Source organism: Trachypithecus francoisi, unplaced genomic scaffold (assembly GCF_009764315.1).
Source record: "Trachypithecus francoisi isolate TF-2019V2 unplaced genomic scaffold, Tfra_2.0 Lachesis_group5, whole genome shotgun sequence".
NCBI lineage: Eukaryota > Metazoa > Chordata > Mammalia > Primates > Cercopithecidae > Trachypithecus > Trachypithecus francoisi.
The window spans coordinates 61,404,699-61,430,854 of NW_022681470.1; the positions used below are offsets into that span (position 1 = coordinate 61,404,699).

A 26,156-nucleotide genomic window follows, 5' to 3' on the forward strand; every position below is an offset into this window, starting at 1 on the left:
ATATCTTTGAGAGGAAGGCTGTACAAAAGCAGAGGCATTTGTAGATTGGTAAAGAAACTAGAACTTGAGACTAGCTGTTGAGAGGACTGGTTGCTGTCTGGTAGTCTCTAAGCAATCTGCTGAGAGAAAGGGACTCAAGATGAGGTTAAAGGCTTAAAGAAAGTGGTTAAGTTTGCCGGGCGCGGTGGCTCACGCCTATAATCCCAGCACTTTGGGAGGCCCAGGTAGGCGGATCACCTAAGGGCTAGAGTTCCAGACCAGCCTGACCAACATGGAAAAACCCAGTCTCTACTAAAAATACAAAAGTAGTTGGGCGTGGTGGCGCATGCCTGTAATCCCAGCTACTCGGGGGGCTAAGGCAGGAGAATCACTTGAACCTGGGAGGCAGAGGTTGCGGTGAGCTGAGATTGCGCCATTGCACTCCAGGCTGGGCAAAAAGAGTAAAACTCCATTTCAAAAACAAAAACAAAAAAAGTGGTTAAGGTTAAAATAGAAAGGCATAAGGAATGAGAATGGTAGTTCCAGAGAGAGGAGAGAGAGAATTATCAGCAGAGTTGAAGATACAGCTGGCACTGGATACTCTAATATGTTGTGGCTATGAATAAAAACATCCGAATGTTTTCATCATTTTCTGCTGCAGCACTTGGAAGCCCAAGTGTAGAACATGAGGTCAGGTTTCCAAGATAGGTACAGTGGAGGCATAAAGGGAAAAGAGGGCACCTGACAAAAGATGAAGTCCTCAAGGAGGGAAGTGAAGCTCAGCAAAGGCTGTGAATCTTGAAGAAGGGGGAGGAAAGGGACTGGGCTACCTCTAGTCTTATTTCCCTTCCAATCTTTTCTCAAGCAACCCAGCCAGGGTGATGTTTCCAAAGCAAACATCTGCTTCTCCTGCTTAAAATCAACTAACATGTAGGGCATGGGATTTTTTGATTTTGGTTTTTAAACATCTGTATTCTCAGAGCCTAGAACAATGCCTGGCAGTTGTGCTCACAAAATTTTTGGCAGATGAATTAATGGATGATTTTCTCTAACTCTTTTTTTTTTTTTTTTTGAGGCAGAGTCTCGCTCTGTCGCCCTGACTGGAGTGCAGTGGCGGGATCTCAGCTCACTGCAAGCTCCGCCTCCCGGGTTTATGCCATTCTCCTGCCTCAGCCTCCCGAGTAGCTGGGACTACAGGCGCCCGCCACCTCACCCGGCTAATTTTTGTATTTTTAGAAGAGACGGGGTTTCACCGTGTTAGCCAGGATGGTCTCGATCTCCTGACCTCGTGATCCACCCATCTCGGCCTCCCAAAGTGCTGGGATTACAGGCTTGAGCCACTGCGCCCGGCCGATTTTCTGTAACTCTTAAAGTCCAATCTACTAAGGAAACTCTGAATTCTCTCACTGTCAGACCTTGCTTTTCACTCTAGCCTCAGAGAACAACGACTTTGTCTTGTGCATCCCTGCATCTCCCAAACTGCACCTACTACACAGTATTCAATAAATAAGTATTGAATGGCCTCCCACATTCCAATGTAAACTTCATACTTAGGCCTTACAAAACTCCCTACAGTTCCTAGAAAACACAATATTCTCACCTAATGGCCCTTCCACACGGTTTCCTGGAAAGGGCCTCCTACCTCCATTCCCCATCTCTACCCACTTCCCTTTATGCGGCTGTCTCTCTACATGGTAGGCAGAAAAATGGTCTCCCAAAGGAGGAAATGTCTACTTCCTAATCCCTGGAACCTATGGCTGCATTATTTTATGTGGCAAAAGGATTTTATGGATGTGATTAAGTTAAGGCCCTTGGGAGTGGAAGATTAGCCTGGATTACCCAGGTGGGCCCAATCTAATCACGTCAGTCCTTAAAAGCTGGGAACCTTTCCTAGCTGAAGTCAGAGAGAGACGTGATGATGCAAGAATGGTCAGAAAAATGCAACACTGCTGGCTTGAAAGTTGAAGCATGGAGGTCTTGAGCCAGAGGGTGTGAATGGACTCTAGAAACCGGAAAAGTCAAAAACAGATTCTGCCCTAGAGCCTCCAGGAAGGAACATGACTCTGCAGATAACCTTGATTTTAGCCCAGTGAACCCCATGTTGGGCTTTTGATCTGCAGAACTTTAGGATAATAAATTTATGTTCCTTTAATCCACTAAATTTGTGCTCATTTGTTACAGCAGCAGTAACAAACTGATACATCCTACAACGAATTCTCTGCAAAACTTCCCTAGAGTGCCTCCTAAGAGTGTCTAGACATACCCAATAGCTACTCGGATTGTTACACTGATCATGAGTGTTATAATTGCTTGTCCACTTTTTTCTGAATTGTGGAGGTGACAGAAGAGGAGTGCAACAGACCGTAAGCTCCTTAAAGACAAGGAATCTCCATTATTTTCACCTTTGAATTTCTAGGCCTAATTCATTGCATGATTCAAAGCTGGTGCTCAATAAATTCTTGGTCAATAAGTGAATGGATGAAAACCTGGATCTAGTTTATGGGAAGACAGAGTGACTGAGCCAGAAAATGAAAAGCTTGAAAGTCTAAGATTTCAGTGGTGACCGGGTGTGATGGCTCATGCCTGTAATCCTGGCGCTATGGGAGGCCTAAGCTGGTGGATTGCTTGAGCCCAGTGGTTTGAGACCAGCCCGGGCAATATGGCAAAACCTCCTCTCTACAAAAAACACAAAAAATTAGCTGGGCATGGTGGTGTGTACCTCTATTCACAGCTACCCCGGAGGCTGAGGTGGGAGGATCACCTGAGTCCAGGAGGTCGAGGCTGCAGTGAGCCATGATGGTGCAACTGCATGCCAGCCTGGGCAACAGAGTGAGGTCCTATCTTAAAAAAAAGAAAAAAAAAAGGATTTCAGTGGTAATAATAAGTAGATTACTGGTCAGGGAGCAAATGGCTGAAATCAATGGAAGGAGATGATGATAGAATCTGTTTATCTGTGCTATATTCTCTCATAGCTCTGCTCTAGGCTAGGACTAATCCGTAATACAACTCCAAGCTAATATTTTGAAAGGCAATATTTAAAACAATTTTATTTTAAAATCCTTCAGTAGGCTTTCTTCAAAAATATTCGAATATCTTTGAAGATGTTAGAAATGGGGTGGGGTGCTCTGTAAATATTTTATGGATAGATTGACCTCTTCAATCCTTTGACTCTTACTGGCTTTGAAATCAGTCCTACTTCTTCCCTATACCTTTTCAATGATCCATGACATTTGAGGGCTGCATTGTTCAGGAAGTATTTACTCCAGTATCTGAGCTCTTGATACGGTGTAAGATTCTTGGGCTCAGCCAGGCATGGTGGTTCATGCCTCTAATTCCAACACTTTGTGAGGCTGAAGCAGGAGGATCCCTTGAGTTAAGGGAGTTCAAAGGTAGCCTGGGCAACATACCAAGACTCCATCTCTACGAAAACATTTTTTTAAAAAAATTCACCAGGCATGGTGATGCATGCAGGTAGTCCCAGCTACTCTGGAGGCAGAGGTGAGAGAATCACTTTAGCCAGGAGATTGAGGTCACAGTAAGCTGTGATTGCAACACTGTCTCAAAACAAACAAACAAACAAAAACAACCTGTACTATGCATCTTCTTAGTACCCTGTGATGGTCTCAGCTCCAAAGGTTCTATGCACTATACTGTGATGATAGAAGACTGGGCCCCAGAGTGGGTAGCTACGCCTTGATGTTGGTTTGGGGAAGTCTGGGAAGGAAGGGTCCACAACTTTCCCCCTCTGTGCCTAGCTCACTGCTGTGGAAGCAGTGGGTAATCAGATTGATGGTGACTTTTTTCAAAGGCAGTGAGTCTGATGAGGAGGGTAAAAGACATCCCTTTAAAAATTATTATAGGCCAGGCGCGGTGGCTCAAGCCTGTAATCCCAGCACTTTGGGAGGCCGAGACGGGCGGATCACGAGGGCAGGAGATCGAGACCATCCTGGCCAACACGGTGAAACCCCGTCTCTACTAAAAAATACAAAAAATTAGCCGGGCAAGGTGGCAGTCGCCTGTAGTCCCAGCTACTCGGGAGGCTGAGGCAGGAGAATGGCGTGAACCCGGGAGGCGGAGCTTGCAGTGAGCTGAGATCCGGCCACAGCACTCTAGCCTGGGCAGCAGAGCGAGACTCCGTCTCAAAAAAAAAAAATAAATAAATAAATAAATAAATAAAAATTATTATAGTAGGGATCAACGAAATGAAAAGGCAACATACAGAATGGGAGAAAATATTTGCAAACCATGTATCTGACCAGGGGTTAATACATAAAATATATAAGGAACTCATACAACTCAACAGCAAAACAAAACAAAAACAAATAACCGGAATTTTTTTTAATGCACAAAGGACCTGAATCAACATTTTCCCAAAGAAGGCATACAAATGACCCACAGGTATATGAAAAGGTGCTTGACATCATTAATCATCACGGAAGTGTAAGTCAAAACCTCAATAATGAGATATCACCTCACACCTGTAGTGTGGTTATTCTCAAAAAGTCAAAAGATTACAAGTGACGTCGAAGGTGTGGAGAAAAGGGATCCTTGTACACAGTTGGTGGGAATGTAAACTGGTACAGCCATATGGAAAACAGTATGGAGATTCCTTTAAAATATTAAAAATAGAACTACTGTACAAACCAGCAATCCCACTTCTGGGAATATATCCAAGGAAATGAAATCAGTATGTTAAAGAGAGGTCTGCACCTCCATGTTCATTTGCAGCATTATTCACAATAGACAAGATGTGGAATCAGCAGAAGTATCTGTCAACAGGTGACTGGATAAAGAAAATGGGGGCCGGGGGCCGTGGCTCACGCCCGTCATCCCAGCACTTTGGGAGGCCGAGGTGAACAGATCACCTGAGGTCAGGAGTTCAGACCAGCCTGGCCAAAATGATGAAACCCTGTCTCCATTAAAAATACAAAAATTAGCTGGGTGTGGTGGCAGGTGCCTGCAGTCCCAGCTGCTTGGAAGGATGAGGCAGGAAAATTGCTTGAAACCAGGAAGTGGAGGTTGAGGTTGCAGTGAACTGAGACCATGCCACTGCACTCCAGCCTGGGCAACAAGAGTGAAACTCCGTCTAAAAAAAAAAAAGAAGAAGAAACAAAGAAAATGTGATACATAAGGAAATCCTGCCATTTGTGACGACGTGGACAAATCTGGAGGACTTTATGCTAAGTGAAACAAGCTAGAAACAGAAAGACAAATACTGTATTATTTCACATATATGTGGAATCCAAAAAAGTTAAACTCATAGAAACAGCAGAATGGTTACCAGGGGCTGGGAGGTGAGGGAAACAGATCTTGATCAAAGAGCACAAACTTTCAGTTGTAAGATGAATAAATTTTGGGGATCTAACGTACAGTACAGTGACTATAGTTATTAATGATGTATGGTGTACTTGAAATTTGCTAAGAGTGTAATCTCAAGTGTTCTCACCACATACACACACGCACACGCTTTAAAAATAGTGGGAGAAACTTAATTTAAGAACTAGGAGAATCACCAAATATATAGAATCTGTGAGTTTAGCCTGCCCTCTAGTGGGAAAATTAAGTTCAACAGTCTGCATAAAGAAGCTTCAAGAAGCACTCCAGGAAGATTTTATGCTAAAGTACAAGATGGCACTTGTGTTTCTGATGCAACATAAATGAAGCAAACAGATTCATTTCATGGTATCTCAGATGGACTTTGCAATGTTAACAAGCCAATCTTTCAATAGCTCACCATTGCCTGTAGGATAAAATCGTTTGCCTTAGCCTGACGGAAGCGCAGTCTCCAATGTGACCTCACCCCTCTCTATCTCCCTCTGCTCCAACCAGACTCAGTTATTCCCCATTCTCTAAATACATCTTGTGGTCCCCACATTCCTTCCAGATTTCCTGTTTTCCTCCCTACGGTACCTAGCTCACTGCTGTGGAAGCAGTGGGTAATCAGCAAATTTTTGATTGATTAATCCCATTCAGTTTATTTAATTTTAAACAGCAGGTTTTGTTATCCCGGAGGAAAGGGAATGTGATGTAACAAAGCCTTGGGGAGGAAACAACTTGAAGATCCCTTTATCTGTTCTTGCCCTTTGAGGGAGGCCTGGATAGACACCATTTGCCTTCCTTAAATTTTAAGTGGTATAATTTATTTCCACATCACATTCATGGAAATAGTGCTAGCAGTTTTTCCTTATCTAACACAGTGGGTGCTGAAAAAAATATGTCTAAGTAAATTAATGTCTGTGTTTTGCTCATTATAATTTCTTTAGTACACCACTGACAGCTACTTGTTTAGACTTAATTATGATCATGCAGTTTCCCTGCTGAAAACTCAAGGGCCCAGGCACCCTCATTTTATAAACCCTGCTTTCCTGTCCATCTTCATCTGCCGCCACTCCACTTCATGTTGAAATTGTTTGTTTGTGTGTCTTCTTTCCTAGACTGTTAGCAGGACCCATGTCCTACTCATCTCAGACTCTAGGGCTAGCGCAGAGCCTAACCTGTAATAGATCAGTAAATGTTTGTTGAAATAAATCACTCCATTCTGGCACATTTTAAGTCTATTCCTTCTAATCTTATTCACAACGGAAAAAAGTAACAGAATGGTAAAACTTTAGATTTACAGGTTATCTCAGAGGCCATCTAATCAATTTCCCTTATTTTATAAATGTGGAAACCCAGGCCTGCTCAGGATCACACAGTTTGTTGGTCTTTGTTCTATAAGAATCAGACAATAGTAGGAAAGAAAAATTCCTCCAACTGAGACTGAGCTATTTTGTTGTTCATTGTGTTCAGAAGCCACTAGTACCCAGAAACTAAAATAAATTCCCTTATCAGTATTTGAAATTTCATAATCTTGTGTTCCACAACCCATGTGTCAGGGTAGATGAGCTTGATTTTAGGTGCCTGGGTGCGGTGGCTCATGCCTGTAATCTCAGCACTTTGGGAGGCCGAGGCAGGAGGATCACCTGAGTTAAGGAGTTCGAAATCAACCTGGCTAACATGGTGAAACCCCATTTATACTAAAAATACAAAAAATTAGCCAGGTGTGGTGGCTTGTGCCTATAATCCCAGCTACTCTAGAGGCTGAGGCAAGAGAATCACTGGAACCCAAGAAGTGGAGGTTGCAGTGAGCCAAGGTTGTTCCATTGTATTCCAGCTTGGGCCAGAGGAGCAAGACTCCGGCTCAAAGAAAAAAAAAAAAAAGAAAGAAAGAAATTGATTTTAGGAAAAACTAGGCTGATCTGGAGATTTGTATTCTTTTTTTTTTTTTTTTGAGACGGAGTCTCGCTCTGTCGCCCAGGCTGGAGTGCAGTGGCCGGATCTCAGCTCACTGCAAGCTTCGCCTCCCGGGTTTATGCCATTCTCTCGCCTCAGCCTCCCGAGTAGCTGGGACTACAGGCGCCCGCCACATCGCCCGGCTAATTTTTTGTATTTTTTTAGTAGAGACGGGGTTTCACCGTGTTAGCCAGGATGGTCTCGATCTCCTGACCTCGTGATCCACCCGTCTCGGCCTCCCAAAGTGCTGGGATTACAGGCTTGAGCCACCGCGCCCGGTGAGATTTGTATTCTTAATAGTCTATGTTGCTCCCACTGGTGCACACTGCTTTGGGAGGATTCGTCTTGTGAGTCTGTCTTGAAAACAGCAACTTGAGGCAGGTGCAGTGGTTCACACCTGTAATCCCAGCACTTTGGTAGGCAGAAGCAGGCAGATCACCTGAGGTCAGGAGTTCGAGACCAGCCTGGCCAACATGGTGAAACCCCTATCTCTACTAAAAAAATTTCAAAAATATTAGCAGGGCATGGTGGCACGTGCCTGTATAATCCCAGCTACTCGGGAGTCTGAGGCAGGAGAATTGCTTGAACTTGGGAGGCAGAGGTTGCAGTAAGCTGAGATCCTGCCACTCCACTCCAGCCTGGGCGACAGAGTGAGACTCTGACTCGAAAAAGAAAGAAAAGAAAAGAAAAGAAGGCCGGGCGTGGTGGCTCAAGCCTGTAATCCCAGCACTTTGGGAGGCCGAGACAGGAGGATCACGAGGTCAGGAGATCGAGACCATCCTGGCTAACATGGTGAAACCCCGTCTCTACTAAAAAATACAAAAAACTAGCCGGGCGAGGTGGCGGGCGCCTGTAGTCCCAGCTTACTCGGGAGGCTGAGGCGCGAGAATGGCGTAAACCTGGGAGGCGGAGCTTGCAGTGAGCTGAGATCCGGCCACTACACTCCAGCCTGGGCAACAGAGCGAGACTCCGTCTCAAAAAAAAAAAAAAAAGAAAAGAAAAGAAAACTGCAATTGCGTGAAAGGGGAAGAAAGGCAAAAATTCAATCTAAATTTAAATTAAAGGTCTAAACTCCTTTTCCCACAATCCTAATTCAGACCTTTCCACAATCACGTCTATTTTCTTATAGCATTAGCTCCTCTGTGCATGAATCAAAAGTGTCTTTCCTTCTTTTGTGCTAAGGAATGCTCATCTAACAACTACATCATCTGATGAATGGAAATGTATTTTTCATTAATGGGAGAGATGCTGTAATCTAGTTTGGTAGAATAATTAAAATTAAGAGACCTTATCGGGGAAGTGATAAATAGAAGGCAGAAGTATAATAAAAAGAGGTTGCTCCCTGGCACAGCTGCAAAGATTGAAAGAAAAAAAAAGAAGAAAGAAAGGAAGGACGGAAAGAGAGGTTGTAACCCCATGTCTAAATTTTGAATATTCATCTTGGTTGCCCATTTTTCTGTCATTTACTACCATTAATTTCCTTTTAGAGAGTTTAGTAAATACTGGTAACTTATCAAACATGAAACAGCTTGAAGAACACATGTTTTAAGTGAATGGAACAAAAAATGATAGGAAAATATGTGTTTTGCTTTATCTTGCTAAAACAAAAAACAAAAAAAACCTTTAATTCTAATTAAAACCTAAATTTAGCTGCTTAAAAGGAAGCAGGCCGGCGCGGTGGCTCACTCCTATAATCCCAGCACTTTGGGAGGCCAAGGTGGGCGGATCACAAGGTCAAGAAATCTAGACCATCCTAGCCAACATGATGAAACTCTGTCTTTTCCAAAAATACAAAAATTAGCTGGGCGTGGGCGCGCGCGCGTGTAGTCTCAGCTACTCGGGAGGCTGAGGCAGGAGAATCACTTGAACCCGGGATGCGGAGGCTGCAGTGAGCCAACATCGCGCTACTGCACTCCAGCCTGGCGACAGAGTGACATCATCTCAAATTTAAAAAAAAATAATAATAACCTATATGAAGTAAGCAGAAAGCAACTCTGGGCGGAGCGCCCGGATAGCTCAGTCGGTAGAGCATCAGACTTTTAATCTGAGGGTCCAGGGTTCAAGTCCCTGTTCGGGCGTTTGTAGTTTTCGTTACTACACATCATCCCACCAGGTCCGAAATGTGGAGGTTGTAAACGCTTATATTTCAAAGCGAATTCAATTCGTTTTTCATCGGTTTCAGAATATGCTGGATAAACATGTTTTCAGAGAGGAAAAAAATGACTGAAAAATAATTTAATTTTTTGGCGAGTATGGCACGGTGCTTCCCCAGGAAAAGTACTTGTTTTTTGATGGCTCATAATTGAGAAAGGAAGAATAAAAACAAAAGCAAGCACCTTGTGCTCTCACCACTAAAGAAGATATGTGAGGTAATGCATACCCTCATCAGTTTGATTTACTCATTCAACAATATACACATATTTCAGAACATGGTGGTGTACCCCATAACATACACAATTTGTATTTGTCCATTAAAGAAAAGAAATCACGACGCCCGAACAGGGACTTGAACCCTGGACCCTCAGATTAAAAGTCTGATGCTCTACCGACTGAGCTATCCGGGCTCCTATAATGGACTCCTTGTTCTCCTATTTCTTACATAAGAATGAGGACCCTTGAGCGATTGCATCATCTCCATTTTGTGAGATTGCTTTTAATGCCAAGAAAGTTCGTGATGCGTGCGTAAAAGGAAAAACAAAAAGCCCAAATTCTGCGCCTTTCACCAGCATCACCAGCTAATTCAGAATTGCGAGATACTTATGCGCCTCGTAAGTATGATTACTAGGCTTTTTTGATTTGTAATTAAATACGTTCAGGATTAAAAGAATGGCGAGGTGTCACTTTTGAAGTGCTGTAATAACCTTAGATCTATTTTACCATTGATAATAGGATGGGCATCAGTGCTAAAACCTATCCAACAATAGAAAAAAATGAATGTGTCTAAGAGACTATGAATATGCTGTTCTGAAGCTAGCGGGTTGCACTATGCGGTATAAAGTGAGAGAAAGGAAGGATGGTGAGGTTATCCAGTAGGTCCCCTGAAAGCATCCAAGTTTTTTTGTTTGTTTGTTTTTGTTTTTTGTTTTTGTTTTTGTTTTTTTTTTTGTTTTTTTTTTGAGACGGAGTCTCCCTTTGCCGCCCAGGCTGGCGTGTAATGGCACGATCTCTCGGCTCAGTGCAACCTCCGCCTCCCGGGTGCAAGCAGTTCTCCTGCCTCAGCCTCCCGAGTAGCTGGGATTACGGGCGCCTGCCACCATGCCCAGCTAATTTTTGTATTTTTAGTAGAGACGGGGTTTCATCGTGTTGGCAAATCTGGTCTCGAATTCCTGACCTCCGGTGATTCGCCCGGCGCATCCAAGTAATTTTAAGGGGCGCAAACTCTGGAGGAGTTCATCAGCAGCGACCTTGGGGGCAGAAGTCCTACTAAACTAGAGAGACAGGAAAACTGAGCATGGCATTGAAGAGAGATTGTTTTGATCTTGGCATTGGAGGTTCTTCCCTTCCGTAGCCATCAGTAATTTGAGCACTGCCCTTTGCTATGGAGCTGGTGTTGAGAATTACCACGGTAGAGTTTTGAGAGCGGGACACTAAAGGTCTTTGTTAGCTGATGTTACTTTACCTTAATTCCATCCTTAATCTCTTTCGGGGTGATTGCTCTGGTCCAGCAATTCCACTTTTAGGAATTTGTCCTGAAGAAATAATCAGGGGTGACCGGGTGCGGTGGCTCACGCCTGTAATCCCAGCACTTTGGGAGGCCGAGGCGGGCGGATCACGAGGTCGGGAGTTCGAGACCAGCCTGATCGACATGATGACCTCCCCTCCCCCCCCATCTCTACTAAAAAATATAAAAAAATTAGCCGGGCCTGGTGGCGCACTCCTATAATCCCAGCTACTCAGGAGGCTGAGTCACGAGAATCACTTGAAGCTGGGAGGCGGAGGTTGCAGTGAGCCGAGATCAGGCCACTGCACTCCAGCCTGGGCGACAGGGCGAGAATCTGTCTCAAAAAAAAAAAAAGAAGAAGAATCGGGGTGTACCAAAAGATCTGACTACAGGAGATATCATCATGGCATTTTAATCAGAAACGAGAAAAATAGCTACATAAATTATGGTACAGCCTTAATTATTATGCAGCCATTAATAATCATGTTTCGGAAAACTAGGATTTGGGAAAAAATAGAAAACATTTTTAAGTTAGGAAACATTTCAAGTCAGTAGTGTTTTGCACCGGGCGCGGCGGCTCACGCCTGTAATCCCAGCACTTTGGGAGGCCGAGGCGGGCGGATCACGAGGTCAGAAGATTGAGACCATCCTGGCTAATACGGTGAAACCCCCGTCTCTATTAAAAATACAAAAAATTAGCCGCGCGTGGTGGCGGGCGCCTGTGGTCTCAGCTACTCGGGAGGCTGAGGCAGGAGAATGGCGTGAACCCAGGAGGTGGAGCTTGCAGTGAGCCGAGATGGCGCCACTGCACTCCAGCCTGGGTGAGAGCGAGATCTCAAAAAAATAAAAGTGTTTTGCTTGTTTTGTATTTTCAAGAAAAGGGCGCATATATGTGCACTGAAAAACAAAGGATAAGACAACAAACAAACAAAAACAAAAGATAAATGCTTATACAAAGCCTGGGTTCTGAAGTTAGGTGCCCTGTTTGAATCCTGACTACCATTGTGTAACCTTGAGCAAGCTACTTCTCTGTGTGTCAGGACAATAGGAAGACTGTGAGATTTAAATAATACAGTAAATAGACATTGTTTGCAATAGTGTCTGACATGTAATAAGCATTCGTGGAGGCACATAAAGATTTAATGGCAAAGATGTCACAAGAACAGACCCTATGGATCCTGCTCTTTCAACCTTCTCTGACATCATTCACCTTTCAACAAAGGATTAACATATTTGATTGAAGTGGAACAAGATGTATAAAGCTTATTTTTAAGGCTGGGCGTGGTGGATCCTGCTCTTTCAACCTTCTCTGACACCATTCACCTTTCAACAAAGGATTAACATATTTGACTGAAGTGGAACAAGATGTGTAAAGCTTACTTTTAAGACTGGGCGTGGTATCCCAGCACTTTGGGAGGCTGAGATGGGAGGACTGCTTGAGGCCAGGAGTTCCAGAGCAGCCTAGACAACATAGGGAGACCTGCGCCCTCCCACCGCCACCCTCCCTGCCCCATAATCAATCAATAAACTGGGCGTGGTGGCGCCTGGCTGTGATTCCTGCTACTGGGGAGGCTGAGGTGAGAGGATTGCTTGAGCCCAGGAGTTCAAGATCAGCTTGGGCAACATGGTGAAATTCCCTCTCTACAAAAAAAAATAAATAAATAAAAATAAAAAATAAAAAATAAAAAATTAGCCAGGCGTGGTGGCGTGAGCCTATAGTTCCAGCTGCTTAGGAGGCTGAGGTGGAAGAATCGCTTGGGCCCAGGAGGTGGAGACTGCAGTGAGCCAGGATGGAGCCACTGTGCTCCAGTCAGGGCACTGTATGTTGGATCTGCATGTTACAACATGCGGAAAAATAAATTCTGAACACATTAATGGCCTAAGTGTGAAAAGCAAATCTTTCTAGCTGGCCCTTTGGACCCTTAAAAAAAGCAAAGCAGGCCGTGCTTGGTGACTCACGCCTGTAATCCCAGCACTTTGGGAGGCCAAGGCAGGCGGATCACGAGGTCAGGAGATCGAGACCATCCTGGCTTACATGGTGAAACCCCGTCTCTACTAAAAAAAATACAGGCCGGGCGCGGTGGCTCAAGCCTGTAATCCCAGCACTTTGGGAGGCCGAGGCGGGCGGATCACAAGGTCAGGAGATCGAGACCATCCTGGCTAACACGGTGAAACCCCGTCTCTACTAAAAAATACAAAAAACTAGCCGGGCGAGGTGGCGGGCGCCTGTAGTCCCAGCTACATGGGAGGCTGAGGCAGGAGAATGGCGTGCACCCGGGAGGCGGAGCTTGCAGTGAGCTGAGATCTGGCCAGTGCACTCCAGCTTGGGTGACAGAGCGAGACTCTGTCTCAAAAAAAAAAAAATAAAAAAAAAAATAAAAAATAAAAAAATAAAAAAAATACAAAAAAAAAATTAGCCGGGCGTGGTGGCGTGCACCTGTAGTCCCAGCTACTCAGGAGGCTGAGGCAAGAGAATGGCGTGAACCCAGGAGGCAGAGGTTGCAGTGAGCTGAGATCGCGCCACTGCACTCCAGCCTGGGTGACAGAACAAGACTCTGTCTCCAAAAAAAAAAAAAAACAACAAAAAAGTAAAAGACAATCCAATAGAAAAATGGGCAAAAGGTCTGATTAGGCAATTCATACATAGGAACCTTAAGTCAGCCAGGCACAGTGACTCACACCTGTAATCCCAGCACTTTGGGAGGCCAAGGTGGGCAGATCACAAGGTCTGGAGATCGAGACCATCCTGGCTTACATGGTGAAACCCTGTCTCTACTAAAAATACAAAAAATTAGCACTGTGTCGTGGCAGGTGCCTGTGGTCCCAGCTGTTCGGGAGGCTGAGGCAGGAGGATGGCGTGAACCCAGGAGGCAGAGTTTGCAGTGAGCCGAGATCGTACCACTGCACTCCAGCCTGGGCGACAGAGCCAGACTCAGTCTCAAAAAAAAAAAAAAAGGAACCTTAAGTCGACAAATATGAAAAAGTGCTAAACCTTATTAATAATCATGGACCTATAAAACAAACCACCATGAGAAACCATTTTACATCAGATTATTTTTTATAATTTGAAAATGCCAAGTACTGGTAAACATATGCATCAAGATAATTCTCTTTTTTTTTTTGAGACAGAGTCTCACTTTGTTGCCAGGCCGGAGTGCAGTGGTGTGATCTTGGCTTACTGCAACCTCCACCTCCGGGGTTCAAGTGATTCTCCTGCCTCAGCCTCCCAAGTAGCTGGGACTACAGACACTTGCCATCATGCCCAGCTAATTTTTGTATTTTTAGTAGAGACGGGGTTTCACCGTGTTGGCTAAGCTGGTCTCAAACTCCTGACTTTGTGATCTGCCCACCTCGGCCTCCCAAAGTGCTGGGATTACGGTCGTGAACCACCGCGCCTGGCCAAGGTCGTTCCTATACACATCTGTCAGGAGTGTGTATTTTTCTACAATGACTTTGGAGAGCACTTTGTCATGGTCTAATAGGGTGGACAACATATATAGTCTGTAACTCCATAATTTCCTCTAGAGTACACATGGAGATAAGCACGAGAATGATAACAACATTGTTTGTAATGGCAAACAATTGAATAATGCCTAAGTATTTATTAAAGGAGATGAATAAAAATTGTGGTGCATCCATTACTATTATGGGCTGAATGTGTCCCTCTCAAACTTCATGTTGAACACCACCCCCAGCACTACAGAATGGGAATGAATTTGGAGACAGGGCCTTTAAAGAGGTGATTAAGGTAAAATGAGGTCACATGGGTGAGCCCAATATGATTAGGGTCCTCATAAGAAGAGGAGATTAGGATACAAACAACATACAGGCATGGGCAACCACACGAGGACACAGTGAAAAGACAGACTGCACTCCAGCCTGGCAACAGACGAAACTCCGTCTCAAAAAACAAACAAACAAAAAAGCAAAACAAAACAACCACACACACAAAATTAGCATGCTAATTTAGGGCATGCTGGTGGATGCCACCTGTAGGATTACAAGATTACACCTGTAATCCTAACACTTTGGGAGGCCAAGTGGGGAGGATCACTTAAGGCCAGGAGTTCGAGACCAGACTGGGCAACATAGTGAGACCCTGTGTCTATTTTTTTTTTTTAAATTAGAAGATGAGCAATTACTCACAAATCAGTGTCAACCATGATCGGAAAAACTCTATTCTTCACCATGGCCTAGTCAACATATTTATCAAGCCAAGGAAAGAGGGCATCAGGAGAAACCTAACTTGCCAACAACTTGATCTTCAACTTCTAGCTTCCAGAACTATGAGCAAATAAATTTCTGTTTAAGCCACTCAGTGGTATTTTGTTATGGCAACTCTAGAAAACTAATACTATACAACAATTCATTATACATTTATACAATTCAATATATTACTATACAACAACGTTACAACATTAAAAATGAAGTCAGGCATGGTGGCTCATGCCTGTAATCCCAGCACTTTGGGAGGCCGAGGTGGGTGGATCACCTGAGGTCAGGGGTTCAAGACCAGCCTGGCCAACATAGGGAAACCCTGTCTCAACTAAAAATACAAAAAAAATTAGCTGGGCGTGGTGGCAGACGCCTGTAATCCCAGCTACCGCGGAAGGCTGAGGCAGGAGAATCACTTGAACCTGGGAGGCAGAGGTTGCAGTGAGCCGAGATGGTGCCACTGCCCTCCAGCCTGGGTGACAAGAGTGAAATTCTGTCTAAAAAAAAAAAAAAAAAAACAAATGAATTAACCAGGGCCAGGTGCCAGGTGCAGTGGCTCACACCAGTCATGCCAGCACTTTGGGAGGCTGACGCGGGCGGATCATGAGGTCAAGAGTTCGAGACCAGCCTGGCCAACATTGTGAAACCCTGTCTCTACTAAGAATACAAAGTTTAGCCAGGCGTGGTGGCACATGCCTGTAATCCCATCTACTCTGGAGGCTGAGGTGGGAGAATCGCTTGAACCCTGGAGGTGGAGACTGCAGTGAGCCAAGATCGCATTACTGCACTCCAGCCTGGGCGACAAAGCAAGACTCCATCTCCAAACAACGACAACAAAACTAAATTAACCATAACTACACGGTTTAACAGCATTGAACTTCACAATGCTGAGCAAAAATATTAGTTGCAATAGACCACATATAGTTTGATGCTATTTATAAAAATTTTAAAAGCACAAACACATTTTTAAGGAATATATACACATAAACTCTAAAAGTCTACAGAAATGTATGGCAGGAATAATATCAAACTCAAGACAGTGGTTCCCAGAGGATGAAGAAAGGAGATACCATAGAGGTGACTACAGGGAACTTCTTTGTATGTGTATTGTTCTTAGGAAGAGGAATGGGAAAAGGGAGATCATATTCTCATATTCTCTTTTTTTTTTTTTTTGAGATGGAGTCTCACTCTGTTGCCCAGGGTAGAGTGCAATGACGCGATTTCAGCTCACTGCAACCTCCGCCTCCTGGGTTCAAGTGATTCTCCTGCCTCAGCCTCCCGAGTAGCTGGGATTACAGGCATGCGCCACCACACCCAGCTAATTATTTTGCATTTTTAGTAGAGATGGGGTTTTGCCATGTTGGGCAGGCTGGTCTTGAACTCCCGACCCCAGGTGATCCATCTGCCTTGGCCTCCCAAAGTGCTGGGATTACAGGCATGAGCCACTGCGCCCAGCTGGGAGATCATATTCTTTATACCTTTTGATATGTAAGTCATTTATTATATTTTTTTTTCAGAAAGGCTATAGACCAATAATACTAACTTTTAATTTTTTTTAAATTAGAAGGGCCATAAGAAATGGCTGAATTCAGCCATTTTATTTTACAGATTAGGGAACTGAAGACTTGAAAAACTGTGTAACTTTTTCTGGTTTCTAGAAATAGCTAGACTAGAACCCAGATTTCCTGTCTTTTTAATCAAATCAACAGTTTGTGAGCATAGTTCTTAAAGAAGGAAGTGGTGATCACGGAGTTAGTTAAGTTTTTAAGCCAATTTCCAATTTCATTTCTTTTTTCTTTTTTTCTTTTTTTTTTGAGACAGAGTCTTCTGTCACCCACGCTGGTGTGTAGTGGCGCGTGTGTAATCCCAGTGACTTGGGAGGCTGAGGCAGGAGAATTGCTTGAACCCGGGAGGCAGAGATTGTAGTGAGCCGAGATCGCGCCATTGCACTCCAGCCTGGCAACAGAAGGGAACTCCCTCTCAACAAAACAAAGCAAAACAAAACACACACACACAGAATTAACTGGGCGTGCTGGTGAGTGCCACCTGTAGGATTATGAGATTACACCTGTAATCCTAACACTTTGGGAGGCCAAGGTGGAGGGAGGATAACTTGAGGCCAGGAGTTCAAGACCAGACTGGGCAACATAGTAAGACCCTGTGTCTTTTTTTTTTTTTTAATTAGAAGATGAACAATTACTCACAAATCAGTGTTATCTATGATGGGAAAAACTCTATTCTTCACCATGGCCTAGTCAACATGTTTATCAAGGTTTTTTTTTTATTTATTATTGATTGATTGAGACAGAGTCTGGCTCCGTCATCCAGGCTAGAGTGCAGTGGAGCAATCTCGGCTCACTGCAATCTCCTCCTCCCGATTCAAGCGATTCTCCTCCCTCAGCCTCCTGAGTAGCTGGGATTACAAGCGCCTACCATTGCACCCGGCTAATCTTTTTTGTATTTTTAGTAGAGACAGTGTTTTATCATGTTGGCCAGGGTGGTCTCGAACTCCTGACCTCACATGATCCACCTGTCTCGGCCTCACAAAGTGCTGGGATTACAGGCATGAGCCACTGCGCCAGGCCCTCAAGGTTTTAAATGAAGACAAATTAAAGATGTTGGTCAATATTTTGCCCAAATTGAAAGGGCTCATCTCTCTTAACCTAGGGGAGGTTAACTGCAGCTCACCAATCATTGCACTTACCACATTCTTTTTAGCTGGACTCCTCCACTAGACAGATTTCAGATCTTGATTTGGAATCCTCTAGATTGGTGCTTGGCACACAGTAGGATGCTCAGCTAATTAATTTTTTTTTGTTTTGTACAGATGGGGTTCTCACTTTCTTGCCCAGGCTGGTCTTGAACTCCTGGGCTTAAATGATCCTCCCACCTTGGCCTCCCAAAGGGTTGGGATTACAGGTGTGAGCCACTGCACCTGGCCTCAACAAATATTTGTTGATCTTACACAAACTGAATTGCATGAAGAGATCATATTCCAAGACTCCAGGAGATATTAGGAAAGGATCCAAACTAACCAGATGCTATTTAAAAGTTACAAAAAAAATTCCTGTTGAAAGTTTTAAAAAATACTAATTGCACAAAAGGACACGGGAAATAGTTGACAGTGGTTCACCTAAAAAAGCACCCCCCACCTTTTTTTGTCTTTTTTGTTTTGAGTGAAGTGGTTGCAGATTTCTATGAAAAACAAGTTAACTCTTCAGCTCCTTAATGGAACTCTGGATCTCCCAGCTATGCAGGAGGTTATGCTCGAAGTAGAGCAAAGTGGAATGTACACATTTAAGGAAGGTTATTGCCCTATGTTCTTTTGCATGGGTCTGTATCTAGCATTGGGAGCCACGGTTTGTTGTCGCTTATTGGGAGAGGTAAGAATGGTATATACACGAATAACTAAAACAAAACAAAACAAAAAGTACGTGGCAAATGCTAAAAGAGAGGTGCAAAGAACACTGAGATGGAGCTTTCTTGGGTTACACAACCAGTTTTAATGTTTCCTAATACAGAAGAACTTTCCACAAACCTCTCACGCAGGCTGTCTTCAAATGACATTACTTCCCCCAATACCTAATTTCATTTATTTCAGAATGACCCTAAATGTTAGAGGATTTTCTGAGCTTAAAATACTGCCTTGTACTTTTTTTTTTTGTTTGTTTTTGTTTTTTTTGAGACGGAGTCTTGCTCTGCCACCCAGGCTGGAGTGCAGTGGCCGGCTCTCAGCTCACTGCAAGCTCCGCCTCCCGGGTTCACGCCATTCTCCTGTCTCAGCCTCCCGAGTAGCTGGGACTACAGGCGCCCGCCTCATCGCCCGGCTAGTTTTTTGTATTTTTTAGTAGAGACGGGGTTTCACCGTATTAGCCAGGATGGTCTCGATCTCCTGACCTCGTGATCCGCCCATCTCGGCCTCCCAAAGTGCTGGGATTACAGGCTTGAGCCACCGCGCCCGGCCCTGCCTTGTAATTTCTATTGGTTTTAGTTCTGCACTTTGGAGAAAAGAATAAGGCTCCGTTATTTCCAATATTATACTATTCAGCTATTTGAAGACAGCTTCCAATTTCCGTGCTCAACCCTTTCCCTCTTTTTTTTTTTTTTTTTTTTTTTTGAGATAAGAGTTTCGTTCTTGTCGCCCAGGCTGGAGTGCAATGGTGCGATCTCGGCTCACTGCAATCTTCGCCTCCCAGGTTCAAACGATTCTCCTGTCTCAGCCTTCTGAGTAGCTGGGATTACAGGCATGCGCCACCACACCCCACTAGTTTCGTATTTTTAGTAGAAACAGGGTTTCACCATATTGGTCAGGCTGGTCTCGAACTCCTGACCTCAGATGATCCGCCTGCCTTAGGCCTCCCAAATTGCTGGGATTACAGGTGTGAGCCACAGCGGCCGGCGCCTTCCATTATTTGCCACGGCTTCAAGCTTCCGGGCCACCCTAGTGGCGCCATCGCTCCATTTCCCCTCCCTGCCACCCTTGGGGAGCAAGGGTGAGTACTGGGGAATGGCAGAAGAAGCGTAGTTTTTCCGAAGAGCTCAAGACAGCCTGTGATTATGACCTTAGCTCTTCCCCTTCTCTGTTTTCTGATCTCCTAATACACGCCTGTAAGTATCACAAGACCCTGCCAAGTCGCTCACATATTATCTTTTGAAATCCGACGACTTTCAATCTTCCGGGCCCCCACGACTCTCTCCCCGGACTAGGATCTACTCTATGGTAGTGAGATCAGCCTTTCTAGCTCTGTAGTCCTCCCATTGCTCCATCTATGGTTTCCGGAGGCCTTACCGGAAGCCCTCCTGTGAGGCCGTGTGGGAGGCCGGAAGTTGCGGCTTCATTACTCGCCATTTCAAAATGCTGCCGAGGCCCTCGGATCTGTGACTGCTACCCCTCCCCCCACCCGGGCTCGGCGGGGGAGCGACTCATGGAGCTGCCGTAAGGTGTGGCTCTTGGCCTTCGTCGGCGGGGTGCCGGGAGCGGGAGCTGGAGAGTGAGGAGCAGGCGGCCGTACCGCCAATTCTGCGGGTAGCGGGCGGGAGGAGCTTGAGAGGTGGGTCGGGCGGCGTGGGGAAGGCCGCGCCAGGCGGAAGAAGGGCTTGGGGGGAGGGGAAGAGTTGTGGGATGAGGGCTCACGGAAGATAAAAGTGGAGGTGGGGTGACGTGATGTAACTTTGCCAACAGGTGACAAATCTAAAGTCGACGAGGTTGGGTTGAGTTTAAGTGGACACAACATTTGAGTACTATTGAGGCAATTTGGAGAAAAGAGGTGGGAGAGGGGGAGGTGGGAAGAATGACATTGACGCGTTTTAAGTTTTTAAGTTAGTTTTTAAGGCTGCGGATAGTCTACCTTAGAGGCACTTGAGTGCTTGTTGAATATGTTCTTTTTGGCTGGGCGCGGTGGCTCACGCTTGTAAACCCAGCACTTTGGGAGGCCAAGGTGGGTGGATCTACCTGAGGTCTGGAGTTCGAGGCCAACCTGGTGAAACCCCGTCTGTACTAAAAACACAAAAATATTAGATGTGTCTGGTAGCGCACGCCTGTAATCCCAGCTACTCGGGAGGCTGAGGCAGGAGAATCACTTGAACCCGTGGGCGGGGGTTGCAGTGAGTCAAAATAGTGCCACTGCATTTCACCTTGGGCTATAGAGGGAGACTCCGTCTCAAAGGAAAATGTTCGTTTCGGGGCCACACCGAAACCTCCAGACAGTATCGAGATGGCGCTCAGAGAAATATATTTTAATGAGCACACCTCTCAGTGATTTTTTGTATACCTTAAAGCTTGAAAACCAGTTTTTGTTTGTTTGTTTTATAAGTGGAGTTTCGCTCTTTTTGCCCAGGCTGGAGTGCAGTGGCGCGATCTTGACTCATTGCAACTTCTGCCTCCCGGGTTCAAGTGATTCTTCTGCCTCAGCCTCCGGTGTCGCTGGGATTACAGGGGCGTACTACTACGCCCGGCTAATTCTGTTTTATTAGAGACGGGGTTTCACCAGGTTGGTCAGGCTGTTCTCGAATTCCAGACCTCAGGTGATCCGCCCACCTTGGCCTCCGAAAGTGCTGGGATTACAGGCATGAGCCACCGTGCTCGGCCGAAAACCACGGTTTTAAAGCGACACCGGGAGAAGATGCTCTGTGGTGTTGGCACGTGGAACTAGTATCTGTCAAAGATACTTGGAAACTTTTGGTGTTAAGTATTACTGTATCTCAGTTTAGATTCAGTCTCTCCTCATACTTTTTTTTTTTTTTTTTGATAGGATTTCGGCCAGGCCCAGTGGCTCACACCTTTAATCCCAGCACTTTGGGAGGCCAAGGGGGCAGGATTGCTTGAGTCTAGGAGTTCCAGACCAGCCTAGGCAACAAACAGCCCCTTCTCTGCAAAAAAAAAAAAAATCAAAAAATCAGTGGGGAGTCATAGAGCGAGCTTCTAGTCCCAGCTACCGGAGAGACTCAGGTGGGAGGATCTCTTGAGCCCAGGAGGTGAAAGCTGCAGCAAGCGGGGATGGAGCCACTGCACTTTAGCTTAGGTGACAGCGTGAGAGCCTGTCTGAAAAAAAAAAAGAGATGAGGTCTCACTGTGTGATCAGGCTGGAGTGCAGTGGCTAGTCACAGGTTTGATCATCGCACACTACAGCCTGAAACTCCTGGACTCTAGGGATCCTCCTGCCTCAGCCTTCCAGAATAGCTGGGACTACAGGCACTAGCCACCGGCCGCAGTTGGTTTTTTAAGGTTCTGTAACAATCTCCCCGCTTTAATCTTCCCTGCCTTCCCAGGTCCTGTAGAACTCCTACATTCTGGATTTGACTGATTAACTGCTTGCTCTCCATTTTGCCTAGTAACTTGCAGTTAGTAGGTAGATCTCAATTTGAATTATTTGTCTTTTGGTCGGGAATACTTAATAGGTGGTATGCTGGTTTCTTGTTGCTTCAAAATCAGGTAGTATATGGTGTGTGAACGACCCTCTTTTAGTAATAAGGTTGGGGATGGTGGAATGGTCAGCCTACTCCACATGTTTTCTTTCCACCCCAACTTTTCACTCAAATGGCTTTAGCATCCCCTGCCCCTGCCACTGGAGTGAAGTCGTATGATCTTGGCTCACTGCAACCTCCGTCTCCTGGCTTCAAGCGATTCTTCTGCCCCAGCCACGCAAGTAGCTGGATTACAGGCGTGTGCCACCATGCCCAGCTAATTTTTGTATTTTCAGTAGAGGGGTTTTCACTATGTTGGCCAGGCTGGTCTTGAACTCCTGGCCTCAGTCTGCCCGCCTTGGCCTCCTAAAGTGCTGGGATTACAGGTGTGAGCCACTGCTTTCGGCCTGGAATCTCCTGATGACTGTTGAAGAGGTGACATTTAACCTGAGACTTGAAGGTTTAAGATGAATCAGTTTTGTACAGAACTCAGTGCTCCAAATGAAGGAGCAATTTGTGCAAAGGCCCTTTGAGAAATTAAAAGATCAGTGTGGCTGAGGCTCAAACTATGACTAAACAGTGCGAGATAAGACTGGAAATGTGCTGAGGGGCTAGACCATGTGTTTATCTTTACAGCAGTAGCAAGCAGTTGAGCAGGACCTGACACTATAGTATTTTTTTTCTTTTTAAAATGCTTTTGGCAGGCTGGGCCAAGGTGAGCGGATCGCCTGAAGTCGGGAGCTTGAGACCAGCCTGACCAACATAGAGAAACCCCATCTCTACTAAAAATATAAAGTTAGCTGGGCGTGATGGCACACGCCTGTAATCCCAGCTACTCGGGAGACTGAGGCAGGAGAATCGTTTGAACCCAAGAGGCAGAGGTTGCGGTGGACCAGGATTGTGCGCCATTGCACTCCAACCTGGGCAACAAGAGCGAAACTCCGTCTCAAAAAAAAAAATATATATATATCTATGTGTGTGTGTGTGTGTGTATGTGTGTGTGTGTATATATATATATAATATATATATATATATAAAAGAAAAATACGGTGGTTGAAATAAAGAACATTGGCCTGGCATGGTGGCTCATGCCTGTAATCCCAGCACTTTGGGAGGCTGAGAAGGATTGCTTTAGCTCAGAATTTGAGACTAGCTTGGGGAACATTAAAAAAAAAACAACTAGTCGGGTTAGGTGGTACTTGACTGTAGTTCCAGCTAGTCCAGAGGCTAAAGTGGGAGACTTGCTTGAGCCGGGGAAGTTGAGGTTGCAGTAAGCCATGATCATGGCACTGCAGTCCAGCCTGGGCGACAGATTGAGACCCTGTCTCAAAACCTGTGTATCCATTCTGTTATTTATTCCATCTGTAATGTTATGGAATCACAGATGGAATAAATAACAGAATGGATACAACTGAGGAATGAATTAGAATTCTAGAAGGAGAAAATCTCCTAGAACAAAGAAAGAGAAAATATAAACGAAAAACTAAGAGATAAGAAGAGCAGGTATAGAGGCACTGACATCTGAATAATGTAAGTCTTTGAGAAATAAAAATAAAGAGGAAGTGTTTTAAGAAATAATGGAGTAACTCCTTTGTAATAAAAAAAATGATGAAATACCTCAGATTCAAAGATCTCTTACAGTGCTAAGGATGAGAGATAAGGAAACTCAGTCTTAGACACATTATAGTCAAATTTAAGAATATCAAAGCAAAATACAATTTGTAGGGGCCTCAGAAAAGATCATTTACAAAGGAGCAAAACTGAATTGACTTCAGGGTTTTCAACAACATCACTGAATGCAAGAAGACAAGTGTTTTCACAGTATTAAAGGGCAAACTAGAATTTTATAGTCAACCACGTAAGTTTAAATAGGAGGGAATGATAAAAATATTCTTAGGTATATGAGGTCTTGGAATTTTGTACACACAAGACCTGCATTGAAAACGGTGCCGGATGAGGTAGTGAGATACTCAAACCTGAGAACTGTTACAATAAATATATGAAGTAAAGATTATCTGATTCCTTGGTCTTGTTTATTGTCTTAAAGTCTAAGGCAGAAAAAAAAAAAAGGACAAAAAATATATCTACCTCAGAATTTAAAGTCTGTATTATATTATGCTAAAATTCTTTTTTTCTTTTGAGACAGAGTCTCGCTCTGTTGCCTAGGTTGGAGTGCAGTGATATGATCTTGGCTCACTGCACCCTCCAGGTTCAAGCAATTCTCCTGCCTCAGTCTCCCAAGTGGCTGGGATTACAGGCGCACACCATCATGACCAGCTCATTTTTTGTTTTTTTTTTTTTTTTTTTTTTTTAGTAGAGACAGGGTTTCACCATGCTGACCAGGCTGGTCTTGAACTCCTGACCTTGTGATCCGCCCACCTTGGCCTCCCAAAGTGCTGGGAATACAGGCATGAGCCACCATGCCCAGCCTTTTCTTTCTTTCTTTTTTTTTTGACAGGGTCTTGTCTGTCACCTAGGCTGGAGTGCAGTGACGTGATCATGACTCACTGTGGCCTCAGCTCCCCAGGCTCAAGTGATCCTCCCATCTCAGCCTCCTGAGTAGCTGGGACCACAGGTGTGCTCCACCATGCAGGGCTAATTTTTATATTTTTTGTAGAGGTGAAGTTTGGCTATGTTGCCCAAGCTGGACTCAAGTGATCCGCCTGCCTCGACTTCCCAAAGTGCTGGGATTACAAGCATGAGTCACCACACCCAGTCTACAAATCTTTTTTTTTTTTTGAGACGGAGTCTCGCTCTGTCGCCCAGGCTGGAGTGCAGTGGCCGATTCTCAGCTCACTGCAAGCTCCACCTCCCGGGTTTACGCCATTCTCCTGCCTCAGGCCTCCCGAGTAGCTGGGACTACAGGCGCCCGCCAACTCGCCCGGCTAGTTTTTTGTATTTTTTAGTAGAGACGGGGTTTCACTGTGTTAGCCAGGATGGTCTCGATCTCCTGACCTCGTGATCCGCCCGTCTCGGCCTCCCAAAGTGCTGGGATTACAGGCTTGAGCCACCGCGCCCGGCCCCAGTCTACAATTCTTATTAGCAGGGAGACATACAGGTTTTTAAAAAGGTAGTGACATATCAAAAAGAAACATAGAATAAGACAAAATGTTAAATTATAAGATGATGGAAACATCCGTATATATCAGTTACACTAAGTGAACTAAAGTTACCAGTTAAAGGTAAAAATTGACAAATCAGATGAAAAACCCCAAAGTCTAGCTACCTCTTACAGGCCGTACCTCTCAATACTGCCACAGTGGGAATATTCAAACCACAGAAGGGAGTAAAAGATTGCTTAAGCCATGTACAAGAACGTTAATATAAGACTGAGTATCCTAAATTTGAAAATCTGAAGTCCTCCAAAATCTGAAGCTTCGTTTGAACTCTGACATGATGTTCAAAGGAAATGCTCATTGGAGCATTTTGGATTTTGGGTTTTGGACTTTTGGATTAGAGATACTCAGCCAGTAAGTATAATGCAAATACTTCAAAATCTGAAAAAATCCAGAACTGGAAACACTTCTGGTCCCAAACATTTCCAATAGGGATACTCAGCCCGTAGCACTGTTCATAACAGTAAAAGCCTAAAAACAACTCAAATGTATATCACATGCAAGGATATTGTACAAAAGTCAAAATAAATGAAAAATGAACGAAAGTGTGCTACAAGGATGAACCTTGAAAACATGCTAAGTGAAATAAGCCAGACATAAAAAGGACAAATATTGTATAGTTTTACCTATATGAGGTACCTAGAATAGGCAAATTCATAGAGACAAAGTAGAATGGTGGTTACCAGGTGCTAGAGAGGGAGCTAATGGGGGAACTATTTAATGAGTACAGAGTTTCAGTTTGGGATATGAGGGAGTTCTGGAGATGGATAGTGGTGATGGTTGTGCAACATTAGGAATATACTTAGTGTCACTGAATTGAACACTTATAAATGGATAGAATGAGTTGGGTACAGTGGCTCATGCCTGTATTCCCAGGGCTTTGGGAGGCCGAGGCGGGAGATTGTTTGAGGCCAGTGGTTTGAGGGCAGCCTGAGTGATATAGTGAGACTCTGCCTAGACACACAAAACAAAACAAAACAAAAGTAACTGAAGTGAGCTGGTGCCCACCT

The 26,156-nt window shown here is 44.6% G+C and overlaps 1 protein-coding gene and 2 non-coding genes across 6 annotated transcripts in view; 2 read left to right on the plus strand and 1 right to left on the minus strand.

Moving 5' to 3' along the window:
• The first annotated feature begins 9,256 nt into the window (after nt 1–9,256).
• Nucleotides 9,257–9,329, plus strand: TRNAK-UUU. The gene has a single exon. It is a non-coding gene; the product is annotated as a tRNA-Lys (tRNA).
• Nucleotides 9,330–9,742: 413 nt separating this feature from the next.
• On the minus strand, nt 9,743–9,815 carry TRNAK-UUU. The gene has a single exon. It is a non-coding gene; the product is annotated as a tRNA-Lys (tRNA).
• Nucleotides 9,816–19,919: 10,104 nt separating this feature from the next.
• The window catches only part of MDM4 (MDM4 regulator of p53), a 39,467-nt gene continuing 33,230 nt past the window's right edge, over nt 19,920–26,156 (plus strand). For 2 of the 4 annotated variants that reach the window (XR_004434274.1, XR_004434273.1), the window contains exon 1: nt 19,920–20,068. The gene's annotated coding sequence lies outside the window, so the exon portion shown is untranslated. Of the gene's footprint in view, nt 20,179–26,156 lie in introns of all 4 variants that reach the window. The other 2 variants (XM_033199446.1, XM_033199447.1) reach the window with 2 other exon arrangements.